Below are 22,844 nucleotides of genomic sequence, written 5' to 3'. Positions count from 1 at the left end.
TGAGTATGTTCGTGAATATTTGTATGTGTACATATATGGGTTTGTATTCACATAGGCATGCACACACACATATATATAAATTTATTTATATGATTGTGTCTATGTATATCCAGTCCTAATCTCCCTCCTGATTGTCTGTCCTCTATCACCAACAACCTTCTAGATAGTTTAAATTAGATATCCTAGCAGTATCTCAGACTCAACATATCTAAAGCAAAACTCTTTATTTTCTCCTCCCCAAACTGTACCCTCTATTCAAATTTCTTATTACTGTTGAGGGCACAATCACCCTCCCAGCCATCTAAGTTGGAAATATTGCTACCATAATCAATTCTATTCAAACTCACCTCACATATGCAATCTGTTATAAAATCTTATTGTATTTACCTTCCCAACATCTTTCATATACATGTATCTTTCTCTCCACTCACACAGTCACTACTCCTATACAATCCCTTATTACTTATCACCTGTTCTTTTGCAATAGCAATAATTGGTCCCCTTACTTTAAATCTCTCCTTATTCCAGTCAATAGATCACAAAGTGATTTACCTAAAGCACAGGTCTAACCATGTTACACCCTTATCCCCTCACCCCCAGAAACTCCAGTGTCTCTCTGTGACCTCAAGGATGAAATATAAAATCCTCTGTTTTGCCTTTAAGTCACCAGAGTTCACACCCTGGACCTTTCTACCTTTCCACTTTTATACATTACTTTCCTCCATGAACGATATGATTCAACTATTTGTTGAATCTGTGAGGAACTACTTGTTCCTCACATAGCACAATGCATCTCCCAAGTCTGTGTCATGTTGTGTCTGCAATTATAATGTGAATTCCTTGAGAATATATTTGTTCCCCCCCCTTTTTTTTGAATCCCCAATTATTAACATAGTGCCTGACACTGAGTACTTAATAAATCCTTGTTACCTGACCAATTTCTGGTACTTACTATTCATATGACATTTGTAATTTTCTTAACTTTTTTGAGCCTTAGTTTTCTCATGTATAAAAGAGGGTTAGGAGGAAGGAAACAAATATTTATTAAACACCCATGTCTATACTGGCAAGGTGGGTTGCTAGAGCTTTGATGTAATTTTTCAACTTATAAAAAGGCATAATTCCTAGCAGTTGTGTTAAGCTCAAATTGTAATGGGAGCTGCTAATCCATTATAACAATCTTGGTAAGTTGCATATTGACTTACCTTAAAATGTAATATTATGTTTTACTATGTTTTCATTTATTTTGTTAAATATTTCTTAGTTACCTTTTAATCTACTTCAGCTGTACTTAAGTCTATAGCACATATGTTTGATACCTCTGCTTTACAGAACACAAAATAATAAAATTCATGAAAAAAAAAATCTGGAATATTGAAGGAAATAATGAAGAAAGATATGGACAAAGGGGAAATAGCACCTCCAAATCCCAAACTATATTATAAAGCAATAGTCATCAGAACTATCAGGTACGGGTTAAAAATAGAGAAGTTGATGAATGGAACAGCCTATATAAGAGAGAATCAGAAATAATGTAATTCCATAACCCACTGTTCAACAAATAGAAAAACATAAATTACTGAGGAATAAACTACCTATGGGAAAACTAGAAACTAATTTGGCAGAAATTAGGTTTAGACCAATATATCACAACATATTCCACAAGATTTGCTAAATGGATATGCAGCCTTAATATTAAAAAATCATGCTATAAAAAAGTGGAAGTGAGGAACATCAAATACTTTTCACAGATTTTAAGGGAAAAATATTGTTAATAAAACAAAGGATAGAGGCAATTAGAAATGATAAAAATAATTTTGATTGCATGAAAAGTAAAAGTTTTCCTGCAAACAACATTAATTCAAGAAGACAAGCAGGTGAATGAGGGAAAATTGTTTAATCAATAAGTATCATCCACTTACACAAAAAATAATTGACATATTATGAACATATAAATTAAGTCTCCAATGGATAAATGTTCTAAAGATATAAACAAGCAGTTCTCAAAGGAATATAGACTATTAATAACCTTATGAAAGAATTTTAACCACTAATAACAAGAGATATATAACTCTGAGGTCTTGCTTCATATCCACCAAATGAAAAGACAAAAAAAAATGGGAATTACCAATATTGGATGGGTTGTGACAACATAGAAATACTAATTTATTGTTGGTGGAATTGTAAATCAATATAGCCCTTTTGGAAAGTAATTTGGAATTATGCAAAAAAGTGATTAGAAGTTCCATAATCTTTAACACAGAGACTTTACTTATATCCCAAAGAGGTCATTGATAAAAACATAATTTTCATATATACCAAAATATTTATAGTCATACTTTGTGATATTGAAGAATTGAAAGAAAAGTAGATGTCCATAGACAGGGAAATAGTCAAACAAATCGAGGTAAATAAATGTAATGGAATATTATTGTGTCTAAGAAATGATGAATATGATGAATACAGAAAAGAAAACACATATCTACGTGAATAGATATGGAATGAAGTAAGCAGAACTAAGAAAACAACATCTACAATGTAAATGGAAAGAACAACTACCAAAAAAATTAGAAGTGAATATAGGAGGAAAGATGGCATAAACATTTATATAGTACCTACTATGTGTCAAGCACTAACCAAAGTGCTTTTTGCAGGTATTACCTCATTTGATCCTCACAACAACCCTGCAAGGTAGATGCTATTATCATCCCTATATAACAATTGAGGAAACTGAGGCAAACAGAGGTTATATGACTTGCCCAGGGTTGCACGGGCAGTAAATATCTCTGAGGTCAAATTTGAACTCAGGTCTTCCTGACTCCAAGCCTAACATTCTATCCATTGTACCATAGCTGCCTTTATTGTGCTACTAGCTGCCTCTCCAAAATTCTTTACAAAAAGAGTGGCTTAAGAGAAGAGATGTTAGAAGGCAGGTGCACCTTTCTACTTGGCAAAAGTAGGAGATCCATGAGTTGGAACACTGAACATATTTTCAGACTTTTCTATGTATTGATCAGTTATACTAATGTCTTCCTCTTTTTTTCATTTTTTAAAATATAATTTATTATATGGGATGGCTCTATGGGAGATAGATATATGGTGGAGAAAATTTTGATGATATAAAAAAAATGGCATCAGTAAAAATATTTTGTTTAAAGTCTAAACCCTCTGATCCTCTGAAATTCACTAGGACCTCTACCATTCAAGGTTTAGGGTTAGGATGGAGAGGTTAAGGGGCTTTCCTTTTCTTCCTCCTTCTTTATATCCCTAACAAGTAATTTCATCTCAGAGGTTTGAATAAAATTCTCCCTCTTGGCTCACCATTCATATGAAACTCTTGGTTCTGAACTGTTTGGTGTTTCATAGGGTGTCCAAGTTTCCTCATCCACTCTGAATTTATGGTAGAGCTGTACCAAGGACGGTATCCAGATCATTTTTACACCTACTTCAAATATCTGCTTCATTGATACAAGTAAGATGAATTTTTATCCAGTGGATGATGGAAGGATTAGTCTAGGCAATTATCTCACCCCACGTAAAGTAAGTTACAGGTGTTGGGCCCTGATACCTGGGTTTGGTCCATCTTCTGTCACATATTGGTGGGGTGATCGTGGGCAAGTCACTAAACCTCTTAATGCTCTAGGAGACACTCAAGAAGAGATGTTTCAGAGATGATGTGGGCTTACATTAGTAGAGGAAGTTTTCTCACCCCATACTATACAATCATAGTCCAAGCCCTATCCCTATTTTATATCTACATGTGATCTCTCCTAGCTACATTATAAACTCCTGTAGGGCTGAATTGTTTTACTTTTATCTTTGTATTACTGAAGGCCTGCCTTTGTGGTAGGCACTTAATAAATGCTTGTTGATTGCCATAAGTTACCAAAGTTCTTTTTAAATAGTTAACTAACACTTGTTTGTTTGCTTTTTAATTTGGAAGCACAGAAAATCAATCTTCATAATGCCTAACATTTTTCTAGTCTATAAGGTAAATTCCTAATAAATAAGATAAAATCCTAATAGAAGGATGCTTTTAATGAAAAGGAATCAATTTACTCTAAGGAATATAATTTCATAAATGTTAAAGAAAGCCGTTCTCAAATATTAAATTTCCAATATTGCATTATCACCAGTGAGATTCCTAATTTAAATAAAGCCTTATTTTCCGCAAGAGTTAAAAAGTATTTCTTTAAAAAATTATTTGTGTGTGTGTGTGTGCTGTGTTAACTGCCTGGGAATTATTTAGGCTATAAACAAGAACAGAATTTCCACTTTAAAAATTACTATGTGTTTCTAATTTGTTTATGACACTAAATGAGTCACTTACAACTGTCAGGAGATAGTAGAGAATATGTCTTATAATGCTATAATTATAATGTTGAACATGTACTTTGGAACTTTCATCCAAAGACTTCTAAGCATATATTTTTCTTATTCCCTTAGCCTTTTTGCTTCAACCTTGAAAATACTGGGAAAGTCAACCATGCAGACCTTAAAAAAAAAGAACAGATAAACAAACAAAAGAGTGAAAAATATTTTCCAAGTTAGAGTTCACTAAAATCTTTTGATAATGCTGATTAAAGGACAGTAGTAACAAACATTCAAGATTAGTCATTTTAGGTCTTGTTTTCACTATATAAAGGTTTTAGTTTAATAATAATATGACTTGACATGCTATAGATAAAACTAAGTCATTATGATTTATATGTCACAGTGGAGTTCCATTTTGTGATCATAAACTAAGAGATTCAATATAATTAGTATTAATAATGCTCAATAATAGTTATTATTTATAGATAATTAATAATAAGTGTTACTTAATGTATAGTACCTACTATATGCTTAATGAAGCCTGATAACCCAAAGAATCTTGGGCTCAGACCAAAGAAAAGCCAAGGGAAATGAGACCCAGGAAATAGATGATTAGCTAAGAAGGGGACATAATGTGGATGTAGAGAGAGATGAGGCCCCAAACCCTGGAAATAAGGTCAGCCAGAGACTGGCTAGAGGTGAGGTAGGGACAGAACCAGAAACTGAATTGTCACAGAGACAGAGCTAGAAAAAGAAAGGGAATGGGAACTAAACCGGGGAAAGGGGTCAGAATCAGGGAGAACATTTAACAGGCTATTAAAAAGATATGCTTGGGAATATAGAAGAAGAGATGGATTCAATTTCCTCATTTGTAAAATGATAGGTCTTAATTAGAAAGCCTCTATGGTCCCTTAAAATTCAAACATTCTATAATTTTATTATGCTAGATGACACTAGAGGATACTACAGATATAGCTGCATTTCTACATTAGTCTCTTAGAATATTTGTATATAGATATGTGTATACATAATATATACATATTCTGATGAACAATAATTTATCCTCTGTCCTTCCCACTCTCCCAAAATTGAATAATTAAAAAAAGAAAAAAAAGAAAACTTTCAAAACAAATAAAAATTCAAGCAAAAATCCCTACATTAGCTATGTCTGAAAATGGTAGACTCGTTAGGAATTTTTTGTCTGTAACGTCTCTGTTGGGTGGTGAATTGTGTCTTCATCTGTGATGCTATGGGTTCATAGTTGGTCTTTGCACTGATCAGAGTTCAAGACTATTTCGAAGTGTCCCCCACACTTAAATAGTCTTATCATCTAATTGAACTGAGTTCTTTTTGAAGGAAAAACTATTTTTACTTCAAGTTGTTTACATACACTTAAATGCACACATATGTATAAATATGTTTATAAATGCTTATGTATTCTTGAAAATATGTGTATATGCATATGCATGTATACATAAACATGTTTATATACATACACAAACAGAGAGAGAGATAGGAAAGTATAAGTTATGGAGAAAATTTGGCTCTAGATTAGAACTATGTCACATACTTTTTTTTAGTGTTTTTTCAACTATGGCTTAGGTCTAGGACCTACATAGGATGGAGGAGAATGTAAGCTTCATGAAGATAGAGATTTTTTTTTGGCTTTGTACTCCTAGCACCTAGAACAATGCTTGGTACAAAATATATCTTCAAAACTGCTTAATCAATTGTATTAAAAGAAAAGTTTTAGTAAGAAATTTCTAAAGGCGGAGTAGTCACAGAAACATTCAACAGTAAATCTAATAATTGCTAAAAACAAGGCTCCTCTGTATCTTCTTTCTATTCTTTAAAAAGGAGCAGAGATTAAAGTTGTGAAGTTTCAAACAGATGTTTGATGATAAAAACATCTGTTAAAGAAATTGCACTCCTGTCTGACTTTGGCAGTAATTTCCTCAGTGTTGCTGTCCCCACATTCACCGATTCTCTGAGTGGGTGATCTTATTCCATAGGATAAACAGTGAGAACAGCCAAAACAATACAATGGGCAGCAATAAGAGTAGCAGTGATTCTGATATAAAAACCCTCTGTTTCACATTCAAAATCCTTCATAACCTGTCCCTCCCCTCCAGTTTTCTTTCACCTTACATTCCTTTTTATTGTTGTTGTTCAATCATGTCCAACTCTTTGTGACCCCATATAGGGTTTTCTTGGCAAAGATACTAGAATGGTTTGCCAATTCTTTCTCCAGCTCATTTTACAGATGAGGAAACTGAGGCAAACAGGATTAAGTGACTTGCCCAGAGTCACATAGCTAGTAAATCACACAGTCCAGATTTGTACTTGGGAAGATGAGTCATCCTGGTTTAAGGCACTCTATCCATTGTGCCACGGAGCTGCTCACTCTCTGCACACTCTTCAGTTCAGTGATGCTGGCTTCCTTGTTGTTTCACAAATAAGACATTCTATCTCTTGGCTGCAGGCATTTTTTCTGACTGTCCTCCATGCTTGGGATACTCTCCCTACCTTATCTCTGCTTCCTGGCTTCCCTGAATTTTTTTTTAAGTTCCAAATAAAATCCTACCTTCTATAGGAAACCTTCCCCAATCCCTGTTACTTTTAGTGCCTTCCCACTGTTAATTATTACCTATATACCCTGTATATAGTTTGTTTATATATATTTGTTTGCTTCTTGTTGCTCCCATTAGAGTATAAGTTCCTTGAGGTCAGGGACTGTCTTTTACTTCTTTTTTATATCCCCAGGCTTAGTACAATGCCTGGCACATTGTTGTTCGGTTATGTGCAACTCTTCATGACCCTGTGGACTGTAGCACATCAATGTAATCCATGGGGTTTTCTTGGCAGATACTGGAGTAGTTTGCCATTTCCTTCTCCAGTGGATTAAGAAAAGTAGAGATTAAGTAACTGGCACATAGTAAGAGCTTAATAAAAGCTTATTGACTGACTGGCAATGATGAGTGACTAAGAGCAGCTCATTGTCTATATGTATTGCCTACCCAACATAAATGTGCTGATAAATTAACTCAATAGACTGAACATAGAATTCCAAATTTTAATTTTCATCCATTTTGTTTTTCCTGTGTAGATTATTAGATCAATGCTTTTGTAGTTATTTAATTACACATACCTAATATAATTATCCCTTTCTCAGGTCCAGTGAGCTATGTAAGTTTAAAATAAGTTATAGCATAAAATAAATTTAGAAAATTTGAAGATGAAATAGTTACAGTAGAAATAAAATGAATAACTACATTTTAAGCCACATACTAAAGTTCTCATTTTTCTGACAAAAACAGTATCAACTTATTTTTCTATCTTCTATTTGCACCTTTCCAATCCTATAAAATAGGCCAATGGTGTTCCCCGAAAAACAAAAAAAAAATTGTGAAGCATTTACCATATGCAAGACACTGTACCACTGGAATAGGTGCTGAGGATGTAAAAGACAAAATCAAAGGGTCAGAGCCAAGATGGCGGTGTAAAAGCAGTGACTTGCTTGAGCTCTCCTCCAAACCCCTCCAAATACCTATAAAAAATGGCTTTAAACAAATTCTAAAGCAGCAGAACCCACAAAAAGACAGAGTGAAACACATTTCCAGCCAAAGACAGCCTGGATGGATGATCAGAAAGGTATATCGCGCTAGGTGAGGAGAGGAGTGCAGTTCGGTGTGGGCACACAGGCCGCAGCGAACCTGGAGCAGGCCTCAAGGGACTGAATCGTGGGCAGCTGTGGTGGTTTCCAGACTTCTCAACCCAGCTTCTTATGGAAGGTGAGATTTTTATTTCATTCTTAAAGGAAGACAGGAGATAGAGATGAGGAGGGACAGAGTTCTTGGCAAGGAAAATAGCCTGTGAATATGCCTGGAGTTGGGAGATATTTGAGGAATAACAAGGAGGCCAGTGTCAATGGGTTAAAGGGTATGTAGGAAGGAGTAATGTGTAAGAAGACTGGAAAGATAGTAAGAAACAAACTTATGAAAGGCTTTAAAAGCCAAATAGAAGATGTTATATTAAATGCTCTAGTTAATAAGGATCCAGTGAAGCTTATTTAATTGCTGGGGGTGGGGCAGAGCAGAAAGGCAGGGAAACATGGTCAGACCTGTGCTTTAAGAAGATCAGTTTGACCGCTGAGTGGGTAATGAAGTGCACTATGGAGAGACTTGTGGCAAGGAAACCAAACAGTTTGCACTGAGGCAAACTGAGACAAATAGATGTAAGTAATATGCAAATAGATGCAAATAGACTTGCGTAGGACCACACAGCTAGCAAGTATTTGAGGCCAGATTTGAGATCAATTCTTCCTGACTTCAGTCTCAACACTCTACCCATTGTACCACATAGGATATATTTAGGAGATATTACAAAGGTTGTATCTATAGGTCTTGGTAGCTGATTGGATATGAAGGATAAGAGAGATTAAATTGAGATTGACACCTAAATTGTGAGTCTCATTGACCAATGGTAATTTTGACAGCATAGGGAGGTTCTGAAGAGGGGAGAAAAAATGAGTTCAGTTTTGATATATTGGACTTAAGATCTCAACAGGTCATCCATTTTAAGGTGTCCTATAGTTGGAGATGAGAGAATATAGGTCAATTGTGAGGGTCAGACTAGACAAAGAGATTTTGGAATCACCAGCATACAGATGATCAATGAATCCAAGGGGGCTGATGAGATTGACAAGAAGAGTAGTATCAAAGAAAAAGAAAAAGAAAATGGGCTAAAGGCAGAACCTGGGGTACACCCATAGTTAGTAGGCATGGTATGGATGAAGTTTCAGCAAAGGAAACTGGAAAGGAGCCATTACACAGGTAAAAAAAGAACCAAGAGAGAGCTAAGTCATGAAAACCTTGAAAACCTATGGAGAAAAGAGTGTCAAGGAGAAGAGTGCTTGATGAAGTGAAAGGCTGAGAAGAGATCAAGAAGGATGAGGACCTAGAAAAGGTCATCTGATTTGGTGATTAAAAGATCATCATTAACTTTGGAAAGAGCAGTTTCTTTTTTTTTTAATTGCAATTTATTTTATTCTGAACTTAAGAAATAAAACAAGTGTTTCCATAACATAGTAGAATAGGAAAAAAAATGACTACATGAAAGGGCAAATTATTACATACAATTTGCTATACCTTTTAAATATATGATAAAGTTATCCTGTAACTTTCTTTTTTTTCTTCCCTCCCTTCCTCCTGCCCTAGAGATGACTACCATTAGACATACACACACACACACACACACATTGCAGTTTCATGTACAATCATCTATTTTTTGTATTCTATGTTATGGAAACATTTGTTTTATTTCTTAAGTTCAGAATGAAATAAATTTAATTTAAAAATAATTTAGCAATGAAAGGGAGGAAAGATATATATGAAGACTGTGGGGATGGACAAATCAAATGAAGGTTTTTTGAGGAGGGAAGAGGAGTATTTTTTGTAAACACAAGGGAAGTGGCATGTAGACTGAGAGAGAATGAAGATTATTTAGAGAGTGGGGATGATAGAGGGGAAAATCTACTGGAGAAGATAGGATGGGATGAGATTATTTGTGCATGTAGAGGGATATGCCTTGGAAAGAAGGTCAATTCTTCAAGTCAAACAGGGTTGAAGGAGGAGATTGTGCAAAAAGCATCAAGTGATGTGAAATGAGGGAAAGGAGAGAAAATGGAGCTCTCTCTAAATGGCTTCAATTTTTTTTTCATCAAATGTGAGGTAATGTTCTCAGGTAAGAGGATTGGAGGAGGGGAAGCCATGGGAGGTTGAAAGAGGGATGAAAATATTTGGAAAAGCTGTTGTGGTAAAAAGGCTTGTTAATTCTGGCCCAGTCAAAATTGCATAACATAAATCTATAGTGTTCTTACCATTTTGGTCTGATTCAAAATTCAATTTCCTTTTTTTCCCCACCTCATATGTTTTGACTCAAATTGGGAAGCTAGAAATTGCAGCCCTAAGAAAACTCTACCATAAGTACTAGAACATATCTGGAAATGTGCTATTCATAGATTTATCATAATATTACCTTTAGTTCTATTAGTATTAACCACCCAATGGTCATAGAAAAGTACTTATCTGCTTCACGTTGTCATGAGGCATAGAATTATGCCTGGCAAAAGAATTACCATTTATTTTTATGTCCTCAATCCAAAAAATTTCTACTTAAATTCAAAGAAAGTATATGCTAGAGGACAAAGAAAAATGTCATATTCCAATATGTTGAGATACATGTCTTATATGTTGAAATATATTTACAATGAATAATAGTGCAATGAGGGGACAAAATTAATGTATTAGAGAATAATTGAATGCCAAACTTTGTAATACTATTAGCGATGCTATTTGTGCAGTAGGAGTTCAGATAAGGGACTGAGTAGTATGGGATGGATGAGCAAAGAAATACGTACACTGAAGCATCTCATAAGTAATTTTTGAATGAATAAACAAGTGGGAGATGGGACTTGAGCTGGACCTCAGATAAAGGATAGAATTCAGATAAATTGAAAACTGCAGTGTTGTCCTCAGATTACAAACATTGCAATTGTTCTTGGGTTTGGAACGTGCAAAACATGATTTCCATTGAATTCCTCAGTGACACGTTCAGTTCTTTTTAATTTTAATTTTTATTTTATGGTCATTTTTATTTATTTTTTTGTTTTCAACATTTACTTACACAAGATTTTGAGTTCCAAATTTTCACCCCATCCTGCCCCTCCCCCCACCCCAAGATGGCATGCATTCTAAATACCCCTTCCCCTAGTCTGACTTCCCTTCTATCTCTCCCCGCCTTCTCTTATCCCCTTCCCCTTCAATTTCCCTGTAGGGCAGGATAGATTTCTGTACCCCATTTCCTGTTTTTCTTATTTCCCAGTTGCATGTGAAAACATTTTTTTTTAAACATGTTTTTAAAACTTTGGGTTCCAAATTTTCTCCCTTCTTCCCTCCCTACCCACCCTCATTGATAAGGCAAGAAACTAAATATAGGTTATATATGTGCAGTTATGCAAAACACTTCCATAGTAGACATGTGGTGAAAAACTAACTCTATTTCTCTTAATCCTATCCCACCCCCCCATTTATTCTATTCTTTCTTTTGACCCTGTCCCTCCTCAGAAGTACTTGCTTCTGATTACCCTCTTTCCCAATCTGCCCTCCTGTCTATCATCTCCCTACTCTCTTGTCCCGTCCCCCCCATTTTCCTGTAGGGTAAGACAGATTTCCATACCCAGTTGAGTGTGTATGTTATTCCCCCCTTAAGTCAAATTCTATGAGAATAAGATTCACTCATTCCCTCTCACTTTCCCCCATTTCCCTTCCACTGTAAGAGCCTTTTCTTTTCTGTTTTTTTTTTGTGAGATAATTTATCCCATTCTACCCCTCCCTTTCTCCTTCTCCCAATATAATCATCTCTCATCCCTTAATTTTATTCTCCAGATATGACCCCTTCATCTCCAACTAACCCTGTGCCCCCTATCTATCTGTCTATCTATCTATTTATCTATCTATCTATCTCTATATATACATACATATAATTTTTTCCCCTCCAACTACCCTTATACTGACAAGGGTCGCATGAGTTACAAGTATCATCTTTCCATGCAGGAATGTAAACAGTTCGAACTTAATAAGTCTCTTATGATTTTCTCTTTCCTGTTTACCTCTTCATATTCCACTTGAGTCTTGTATTTGAAAATGAAATTTTCTATTCAGCTCTGGTCTTTTCATCAAGAATGCTTGAAAGTCTTCTATTTCACTGAACGACCATTTTTTCCCCTGGAGGATTGTACTCAGTTTTGCTGGGTAGGTGATTCTTGGTTGTAATCCTATCTCCTTTGCCCTCTGGAATATTATATTCCATGCCCTGCAGTCTCTTAATGTAGAAGCAGCTAAATCTTGTGTTATCCTGATTGTGTTTCCACAATACTTGAATTGTTTCTTTCTGGCTGCTTGTAATATTTTGTCCTTGACCTGGAAACTCTGGAATTTAGCTACAATATTCCTAGGAGTTTTCCTTTGGGGATCCCTTTCAGGAGGAGATCGGTGGATTCTTTCAATTTCTATTTTGCCCTCTGGTTCTAAAATATCAGGCAGTTTTCCTAGATAATTTCTTGAAAGATGATGTCTAGGCTCTTTTTTTGATCATGGCTTTCAGATAGTCCAATAATTTTTAAATTCTCTTTCCTGGATCTATTTTGCAGGTCAGTTGTTTTTCCAATAAGATATTTCACATTGTTTTCTAATTTTTCATTCTTTTGGATTTGTTTTGCAGTGTCTTGATTTCTCATAAAGTCACTAGCTTCCAATTGCTCTATTCTAATTTTTAAGGAAGTATTTTCTTCACTAATCTTTTGAACTTCCTTTTCCATTTGGCCAATTTTGCTTTTTAGGGCATTCTTCTCCTCATTGGCTTTTTGGACCTCTTTTGCTATTTGGGTTAGGTTATTTTTTAATGTATTATTTTCTTCAGTATTTTTTGGGTGTCCTTTAGCAAGCTGTTGACTTGTTTTTCATGATTTTCTTGCAGGACTCTCAGTTTTTTCTCTACTTCTCTTACTTGCTTCTCAAAATCCTTTTTGAGCTCTTCCAAGGCCTGGGACTGATTCATATTCTTCTTGGAGGCTTTGGATGTAGACGTTTTGGCTTTGTTGTCTTCTTCTGGTTGAATGTTTTGATCTTCTTTGTCACCAAAGTAAGATAATATAGTCTGACTCTTTTTGTGCTGCTTACTTATGATCCCAGCCAATTATTTGAGTTTTAAACTCTTTGTTAAGGTAAAAGCGTGCTTCCAATGTGGAGAATGTACTGTCCCAAGCTTCGGGGCTTTGTACAGCTATTTTCAGAGATACTTCTAGGGACCTGAAAATTTTCAGTTCTTCCAAGGTGCAATAAGGGGCTAGGTGTTTTCTCTCTACCACCACAACAAGCTCCACCACACCAGCGTTCCTCCTCACCCCAGGACCGCCCCTCAGAACTGTGACCCAGATCCAAGCACAGGTAAAGCAAGAGATTCCTGCCTCAGCACTGGCAAAGAGAACTCTGCAATCCCCGTCTGATCAGCCACTTTATTCCCCCCTCAATCTATGGGCTGGAAGCTCAGGAAACAGCTGTGGCCCCACACTGGGGACTTGCCACTAAGACCTAGCTCCTCTCTCACCACAGTCACAGACTTTTCCCACTGACCTTCAAAATTGTCTTTGGTGTTCATGGGTTGAGAAGTCAAGAAACCTCCACAGCTGCCTGTGATTCAGTCCTCTGAGGCCTGCTCCAGGGTCGCTGCGGCCTGTGCGCCCACGTAGAACTGCGCTCCTCTCCCTGCCCAGTGCGATATACCTTTCTGATCAACCATCCAGGCTCTCTTTGGCTGGAAATTTGTTTCACTCTGTCTTTTTGTGGGTTCTGCTGCTTTAGAATTTGTTTATAGTCATATTTTATAGGTATTTGGAGGGGTTTGGGGGGAGAGTTCAAGCAAGTCACTGCTTTCACTCTGTCATCTTGGCTCCGCCTCCCAACATGTTCAGTTCTAACCATAGTGAACAACTGTTCAAACAAGAATTTTCACTTTTACAAAACTTCTGATAAGCAGGGACCAACAGTTCAACTTATCCCTAGTGGAGAACTTTAGTAAATACAAACTTTGCAAAACACTTTTTTTTCTTACTTCCACGAAAATTCTAGATGAACTGGAATTTATTTCAGGAAATAAAAATTATATTAATTAATGTTTCATTGTAGATATTCTCTTTACTATGTCCTCCCCCTTCCTCTTCATAAACTTAATTCCAGCTTTCTAGTTTTTCCTTTCTAAGTCTCAATTCCATGAGAAATTATGTTTTATCTATCTATCTACCTATCTATCTATCTATCATCTGTCTACCTCTCTACTTACTTACTTATCCATCCATTCATTCATCTATTTATTTATTCATTTGGTAATTCATTCATTCATTCATTTATTCACTTATTTATGTCTCTATCTATCCATCCATCCATCTCTTTATTTGTTTGTTTACTTATTTATTGTAAGTCTGAGTTTCTGTGAGTGAGGAATGTATGCGAGAGAGTAAGCTATGACTCACCCTCATTCCTCTTCTGTGTTACCCAAGTGTACTTGTCAAAAGTGAGTCCTGATCTCTGTGCTCTCTCATTAGTACTGTGCTTTATTATGCCATTGTCATGGCACACATGTGCCATCTCCTCCCTTCTTTCCCCATTAAACAATATACAGGATTATTTTATCAATATTTGTAGTGCCATATTTCTAGCAGTTAAAAAGGTTAACATCTTTTAATAGCCTTTTAAGTTCCTGCTGCAGCTAGATAATATAGTTAATGGTGGTAGAGCACCAAACAAATTTCCTGCAACATTAGCTGCATTTAAAAGTATAATCTTATGCAGCTTTCTCTTGTTCAACAACATTTCAGAATAATGGGAGAATGCTTCTATTTACAATGGAGAAAATAACACACAGTATTTAACACTGCTTATGATGCTTATAATTACTTGCGACCCAACCCTGAAAACCAAGCAGAGTCCTTAAAATATTCTCTAAAAGCAGAAAAGCATTCGAACCTGGGGGACCATAACCAAGTTGCAGATTTTCAAAAGCTGAGGTTTGTCTAATAAATGGATGCAGAACACCCAAATGTTTTTAAACATAATTACCATATGCAGAATGAAAAGGCTTAACACTTCTAACTAGCATGTAATGAGCACAATCATCATTAGACTTCCTTATAAGGTTTCATTCTATATAACAGATGCAGGACTGACTGCTGGGTCTGGCGTTTTGTGTCTAGGGCTTTCAGTCTATCTCAAGTGAAAATATATAATTCCAGGCCACTCTTCCAATACATCACAGTCATTTTCTGCACTTTAGTTGTTTTTCTCTCCGTTTTTCTTACAAAATAAAACATCATTACAGCAGGTTTAAAGTGCACTTTAGTGCCTGCAATCTACCCATGCTATTCTTTAATATTTCATCATTAAATAGCAAAATAACCTGATATGATCCTAATTTAGTGCCAATTACACTGCATTGATCAAAGTGACCTTTTCATACTGGAGCACAAAAATCAATCCCGCTGTACAACAAATGTCAGGGGGATGAGAGCAACATATAATCTGTGACAATCAAAACATTACTTACAAATGAAATCACCAATGACCTGCATGCCAAGGCAATTTCTGCATGATGTGCACTGTTTTTGTTGGGGAATTCTCTCTCTCTCTCTCTCTCTCTCTCTCTCTCTCTCTCTCTCTCTCTCTCTCTCACATTTCCTGACATACACACAGTTGTGTTATTTCAAAATTTCAGGGACAACTGATGAAAATGGTCAAGGCCATCAGTGAGGTTGTAGAATAATCTTGGAAATGTATCATAAAGATGAGTTTGTCCATATTGTCCAATGAACAGTTTTTCCAAAATGTACCTCATTATGACATTTGTGACATGAGACCACTAAGACAAAGTTTAGATGGCTGTATATATTTTGCACTGGCTCCAATAGACAAGATGGGGGCGGGGAGAAGGAAGCTGCTAAAATGCTGTTAGAATCTCTTCACAAAACAGCAATTTTATCATAATCTAAATTTCATGAGAACGTAATTCAATATTTAGACCTACTAGATATGTTAATCGGTAAGAATTGTTTAAGAGGGCCCAAACTAAAGTTGGTGTCTGATTTCTAATCATATTATTATACTTTATGATCAGACTTAGACTAATTCATTTCAGCCTCTTTATTTTATCTTGGTTGGTTTGTAGAATGAATGAAAATATGAATTGGTATGCTATTTTTTTAAACCATTTCTAAGATTTTGCTTAGACTTCTCACAGAACCTCTCTCTATCTTTCCCTGTGAATTCTTCCTAAAAAAGGTAAAATGTTCCAGTAGAATGATTCTGGGATTTAGATTCAGAGGACCTGAAGCAAACACCCAGCTCTGATGTTTATTAGCTATGGACTTCATTTGCAAAGTGAAGAGGTCAAACTAGATGATCTCTAAGATGTAATCTAACTTTCAATCTTCCAATATGATTGCTACCCTACTTTCAAGATTCAATTCAAAAGGCAGTGCTTTCTTAAAGTTTTCTCTATTTAAATTCCCCCTTCCCCATAAATCCCCCACTCCTACCATAACTAGGTGGCATGGCAGAACACTAGCTCTGGAGTTAGAAAGACCTAAGTTCAAATCAGGCTCCAGATATTTATTAGCTATGTATGACCCTGGGCAAGTCACTTGACCTCTGTCTCAATTTTTCTCAACTGTAAAATGGAGATAACAATAACACCTACCTCTCAGGGTTATCATGAGAATCAAATGAGATAATATCTGTAAAAGTGCAGTGTCTGACACATAGTAGGCACTTAATAAATGATCATTGCTTCCCCCCACTTTCCCTTACCTGAAATACCACATTCTATGACATTCTCTCTTGCTTCAGTTATTTGTACAAAGGGCTTTCTCTCTATTTGATTGTAAACTCCCTAAGAATGGGAGCGGATATCTGCTTATTTCTGTTGTCTAGCACAGTGCCTTGGATATAGATGGTGCTTGACAAATACTTTCTGAACTTAATTTGTTGAAAATCAAAGAGTAAGATAGTTTCACACCTCATGAACTTAGATTCTAGTATGGGATCTAAGAAGGGTACGTAAATCACTATAAATGTATGTGCACACACAAAATAAGAAGTATAATGGGTTGTGGTATTTCAGGTAAGGGAAGGTGGGGGGAAGCAATGATCATTTATTAAGTGCCTACTATGTGTCAGACACTGCACTTTTACAAATATTATCTCATTTGATTCTCATGATAACCCTGAGAGGTAGGTGTTATTGTTATCTCCATTTTACAGTTGAGAAAAATTGAGACAGAGGTCAAGTGACTTGCCCAGGGTCATACATAGCTAATAAATACAGGTGGGAGGACCAAGAGAAGCGCTAGGAGAAAGTTGAGGAAGGAGAGAACATTTTTACCTGTGGAAAGAATTGCAAGAATCCTTCATGGAAAAGGTGAAACCTGAGTTGACTCTTGAAAGAAGGGGAGAACTAGAATTAGAATAAAAAAGGATGGATGTAGCATTCCTTACAGGAATGGGAGATAGAATGAATAAAGGAATTGGGAAACATTGGTATGAGAATGGAATGGAAAGAGTAGTTCAATTTGGTAAGAACCTGGAGTATATGAAACAACCTCATATAATACTGAAAGAGCAGGAGAAAGCCAACTTGTGGAGGCTTTGAATAAAAAGCTCAAGGGATTTCATTTTATTCAGAGGATGGTGGAGAGCTACTGAAAGTTTCTGAGAGGGGGGTGATGTTATAAGACTGGTACATTAGGAAGATGAATTTCCTAGAAGTGTGAAGGGTTGACTGACATGGAGAAAGGATCAATTGGTGGCAACAACACTAATTAAAAGGCTTTTAGAAGCATCTAGGGGAGAAGAGATGAGAGTCTTAACTGAAGGTGGTTGCGAAGAGAGTAGACAACGAAAAGTATAGATATGAAAGGTAGTGCTAAGATAGAATCAACAAGACTTGGCTTTTTTATGGAGGTAAGGAGGAAGGAAGAATCAAAGACAAATTGGGGGTTAAGAGCCCTGAGAACAGTATGGTATAGTGGTAAGAGTCATGGTTTGGGAGTCAGAAGATGTGAGATTTCATTCTGGAATTTTAAATCTCAAATCATGTAACCTTCATGTACCTCAGTTTCCTTATCTATGAAGTGATGAGGTTGGATTAGATATTTCAAATGCCTCAGTTCTAAATCAATAACTATGAATGAGAGGCTGATATAGATTAGGAGGATTAAAAACTTTTGGGGGAGCCAAAGATTAATTTATTTGGTTGAAGTGTTGAGCTGTAGTACTAGAAGGCAATGAGGTAGACACCTAGCACACCCTTGGAAATGGGACTGGAATAATCTACAGACAAGTGATAAATAAAGCTGTGAGTATGAATGAAATAACCTCAATGAGAGAGTTCAAAAGGAAATGAGAATGAAACTGAGGACCGAATCTTGGAGGATATATATATATTTAAGATTCAGAAAAAGAATGGATCAATAGAAAAGGAATAGTCACAGAAATAGGCAAAGGACCATAAAAAGCCATCTTCTATAGAATCTTTTAAAGTACCTTTCATGTTCTTAAAAGTTAGTAAATGTTTGCTAAATGAATTAGATTGTAAGCTCCTTGACAGTAGAATCTGGCACATAGTAGGTACTTAATAAATGTCTATTGATTGATTTATCATGGATGGATGGATTATTAAATTAACAATGAAACTATAGCTGCAATATCTACATTCTCAATTTATTTTTCCTAAGATTATGCAAGAGACTATAAAATCTAATTATATATGGAAGTTTTTATGATAAATCATACAAGTAAGCTTCATTATATTAGAATATTATTTTATTTCCTTTAAAAAATCAAAATTAAAAAACAGAAATAATTTTTCAAAGGTTGGATTGTTTTATACTTTAACCAGCTCTGTTTTACCTTTGAAATATACCTATTAGCAAAATGTGCCAAGGTAATCTATTTGCTGCTGTTACCTATTTGGAATAAGTAAAACCTGGGTTCAAACCCTGCCTCAGACACTTAGCTTTGTAAACTTGAACAAATCAGTGAAATTCTCTTGACCTCAGTTCCTCATCTGCAGAATGGAAAAGTTAGACTAGAAGGCCTCCAAGCTGATTTCAATAATTTATCTGGGGTTATTTTAGCCTGGTTGTTCTTATTGTTCAGTCATCTCCAACTCTTTGTGACCTTATTTGGGCTTTTCTTGGCAAAGATATTGGAGTGGTTTGCCATTTCATTTCTTTCTCCAGCTCACTTTACAGGTGAAGAAACTGAGGCAAACTTGGTTAAGTTACTTGCCCAGGATCACACAGACAGTAGGTGTCTGAAGTCAGATTTGAACTCAGGAAGATGAGTCTTCCTGACTGCACCACCTAGTTGCCCTTATTTCAGCCTAATGAAGGCCTAATTATTCTTCGAATGTTCCATAATTGTAGGATCAGTAAAAGATTTCAACATATAACATATACAAGTTTTCCCCATATCAGCTAACTTTCTGATAATTTAAACTCAGTTTGAAAACATTTTGACCATAATTCTCTTCTTTCCTCTGTATTCCTTGATCAGTTCAAGTTACTGGGAGTATGCCATAATTTTCCAATAATATCTTTTCATTAAAAGCTTTTTGTTTTTATTCCTTTGTTAGCCTTCCTTCTCTTCTTTGAATTCTGATTGCATTCAGGTCCGATTAGTTCATGTTTATGAAATGATTAGCATTTGAAAAGTAATTCTCACCCAATAAAGCCAGTGAAGCAAGTAGTGCAAATATTATTATTCCCATTTTATAGCTGGGAAAGCTAAGGCTCAGAGGAGGTTAAGTTATGCTATCATACATACAAGACTTGATAATTAGAATGCAGACTTGAACCCGGTTGGTGCTATAGCATTCTGAGTCTTGTCCTCTGTATATATGCTTTGGATGATTTTAGGCCAGAATTTCATCTCCATCCCAAGAAGGAATCTGATAGTTCTGTTAAGAGACAGAGGTGCCATATGGCATATATTTGCCAGAGTTTGCATGTAAGTTTAACAAAATTTCTTGAACTCTATCTTCCTTTTTGGCTCCACCCTCCCTCCTGGGCAACCCTTCCTACAATGATTACAAAAAATAAATAAAAATAAATAAATAAACCTAGTCAATAACCTACATAGTTTTTCTTTTTAATCTTTCTTGTGTGTCTATGAGGTTTATTTTCCCCCTCATAATAACTTGACTAGAAAGTCAGTGACATACTAAGTTGATTAAGTCACAGTTTGGTTTCATAGCTATCTAAGAAGAATATCTCTGCTCTGAGTAAGTCCATTAACAAACATGATTTATGACTGACACTTGCCTAACTCTATACGTATGTAGCCCGGGAAAGATCTAAATAACAACGAAGTCCTGGTTATGAACCAAATCCAATTCATTTCACGCTGATGCAGAATTAGTTTCAGCTTAATGTAAAGGAGCAGGGCAGGCAGACTGTTAAGGTGACTTTTTTTTTAAACATGTTTCCCAATGCAATTTGCAGCTTAACGGCCACACTATAAATGACATGATTAAGTTTTATATATTTCTGTATATTTGATGTATTTACCCAAATGCAGCTGTCGTTTTGTATACTGTTTCAGATGTTTAGAGTTGAATCAATTGTTTGGAGTAATCACACTTTCCAAAGACAAGCTTTCATTTTTTCTGTGAGTGCTTTGCAGTCAAAGCTATAGTGAAAACATTAAAGGACACAAATTCACACCAAGAATTTACCATTAGGCTCAACAGTGGAGCCTTTGTTGGGAAATGCAGGCAATAGAGAAGATACTTACTTTCTCTAAATGAGCCCAATGACTTTCAACTGCTTTCTAGGTTTCTATTCAATTCATTTCTTCCCATTATAGTTTTGAGCATTCTAATAGTGTTCCAGTCAATTACATTTCTCTGGACAAGTTTTGGAGTCTGTTTATAGCTCAGCAAGGGGTACTATTAAGATAGTTCAATAAACTCAGAAACTATTTTAAATATATATTGTTGTTGTTCAGTTGTTTCCAGTTGTGTCCGAACCTTTGTGACCGCATTTGAGGTTTTCTTGGCAAAGATACTGGAGTGATTTGCCATTTCCTTCTCAAGCTCACTTCACAGATGAGGAAACTGAGGCAAACAGGGTTAAATGACTTGCCCGGGGTCACACAGCTAGTAAGTGTCTGATGTTGTATTTGAACTCAGGTCTTCCTGACTCCAGGCTAGGCTCTGTTTCCCTGCACCACTTAGCTATCCCAAATATGAGTACATAATGTGATACACACATATGTATTTGCTATGTTAAATTAAGCATTTTAAGGAGAAAACAAAACAGGTAGTGACTTTTCACCTTTGTGACAATGACACTACAATGGAACTGTGTCTAAATGATGGAAAAGCCTCCAGGTGAAATTTAAAAAAAAAGTCAATCATCCAGATGTTTGGTCTATTCAATGCAAGACATCTGGATGTCCCCAAATAGCCAGATGATCCCCTAATTTTTTTTCACTTTTCATCCAGATGTTTTGGCATTCTCTAGATGTAGCCTACATTTTTCAGGGAAACAAAAAGTTAATTAAAATATATCACTAAAATAAACAATAACGTGATTGACATGCTCATTATTATGAAGTTCTACCATATTGACCTAATCAATTTATAAATATAGCTCTACATATTTATAGTTCAGAAGGAGTTATGATTATACAGGTTGATATCTTTTATAAAGAGCCATGAGGTGTAGCTGCTATAAATTTATCAGGAGCTATATTTTCCAAAATAGTCATTAAATTCATGGGTCGTTTTAGTTTAAATGAACTGGGATTAGGTGAAAAAATATTTGAGACAAAACTGTAACTCGAATGTTAAGAACATTGAATCTTTGCAAAAATTATAGATTTATATTATAATTTATATTTTTATTCTAAATATATCTACATATACTTATTTTTTAAAGTGTCCTATTTCACAATCTGAGAAAGAGAGATACAATAGAGGAGTAACAACATTCTTTAGTAAAGCCTTCTCTTTTAAGGTTAATTCAGCATAGGAAATTAATAGCATTTACCAACTCAGATAATATGATCCCTTGTATATTTTTGTCTGTTTGCATTTATATTCCTACCAAATGCCTAGCTACAAGTTTTTTTCAACACCCTTATGAATAAATCTTCCTTATAAACACATATTATCTATAAAATTAGTTGACATATTTTTGTCATATGCATTTACTTTTCAACACAGTAAAAGTATTGCATGGGCAAGGCATTTCCAATGATATTAATTCAATATGTGTTTTGCTTTATTCTTATGCAACTAAAAGATCTATAAATTTAATACATAGACCCCATAGAAAAGCAATTATTTGTCTTGGCAATAAATCATGCCTTATTAAAGAAAATCAGATTTTCTGGAAACTAAGATTGGAAAATTATTAACTTAATTCTTTCTGAACTACACCTAAGATAATATCTGATAATACATTAAGAGCATCTTAATCAATGTCTTCCATCATAATGTCATGAGTACTGATAAGAGTTCTTTGTCTATTGAGGCATTTGTAAAAAATTGAGAGTACTTCAAATGAATGCCTTACTAACATACCAATCAAATCAATTAGATTCTCCGTACATTCTCTGTGAATGCCATACAAATTGAAAGCAAAACAGGGTGACTAATCTAAGTAAGGTTGCCTAAAAAAATCACCTGTTGGAGATAGTTGGCTCTGCAGGCAAGAAGACCAGTTCAAGTCATTTATCCATCTTTCCAATACATCCTTTCTGTCTGATCATAAGCAAATTAATCTCTTATTGGTCTAGACAACTCTCACCTTGTACATACATAGTTATTAGCATGCCATCTCTATTAGTATTTAAGATCTTTGAGGACAAAGGCTCCATTGTTGCCTTTCTTTGTATCCCGAGCACTTAAGCACT

Source organism: Vombatus ursinus, unplaced genomic scaffold (assembly GCF_900497805.2).
Source record: "Vombatus ursinus unplaced genomic scaffold, bare-nosed wombat genome assembly UNPS02009573.1, whole genome shotgun sequence".
Taxonomy (NCBI): Eukaryota; Metazoa; Chordata; class Mammalia; order Diprotodontia; family Vombatidae; genus Vombatus; species Vombatus ursinus.
Note: the sequence above shows the minus strand (reverse complement) of the source record.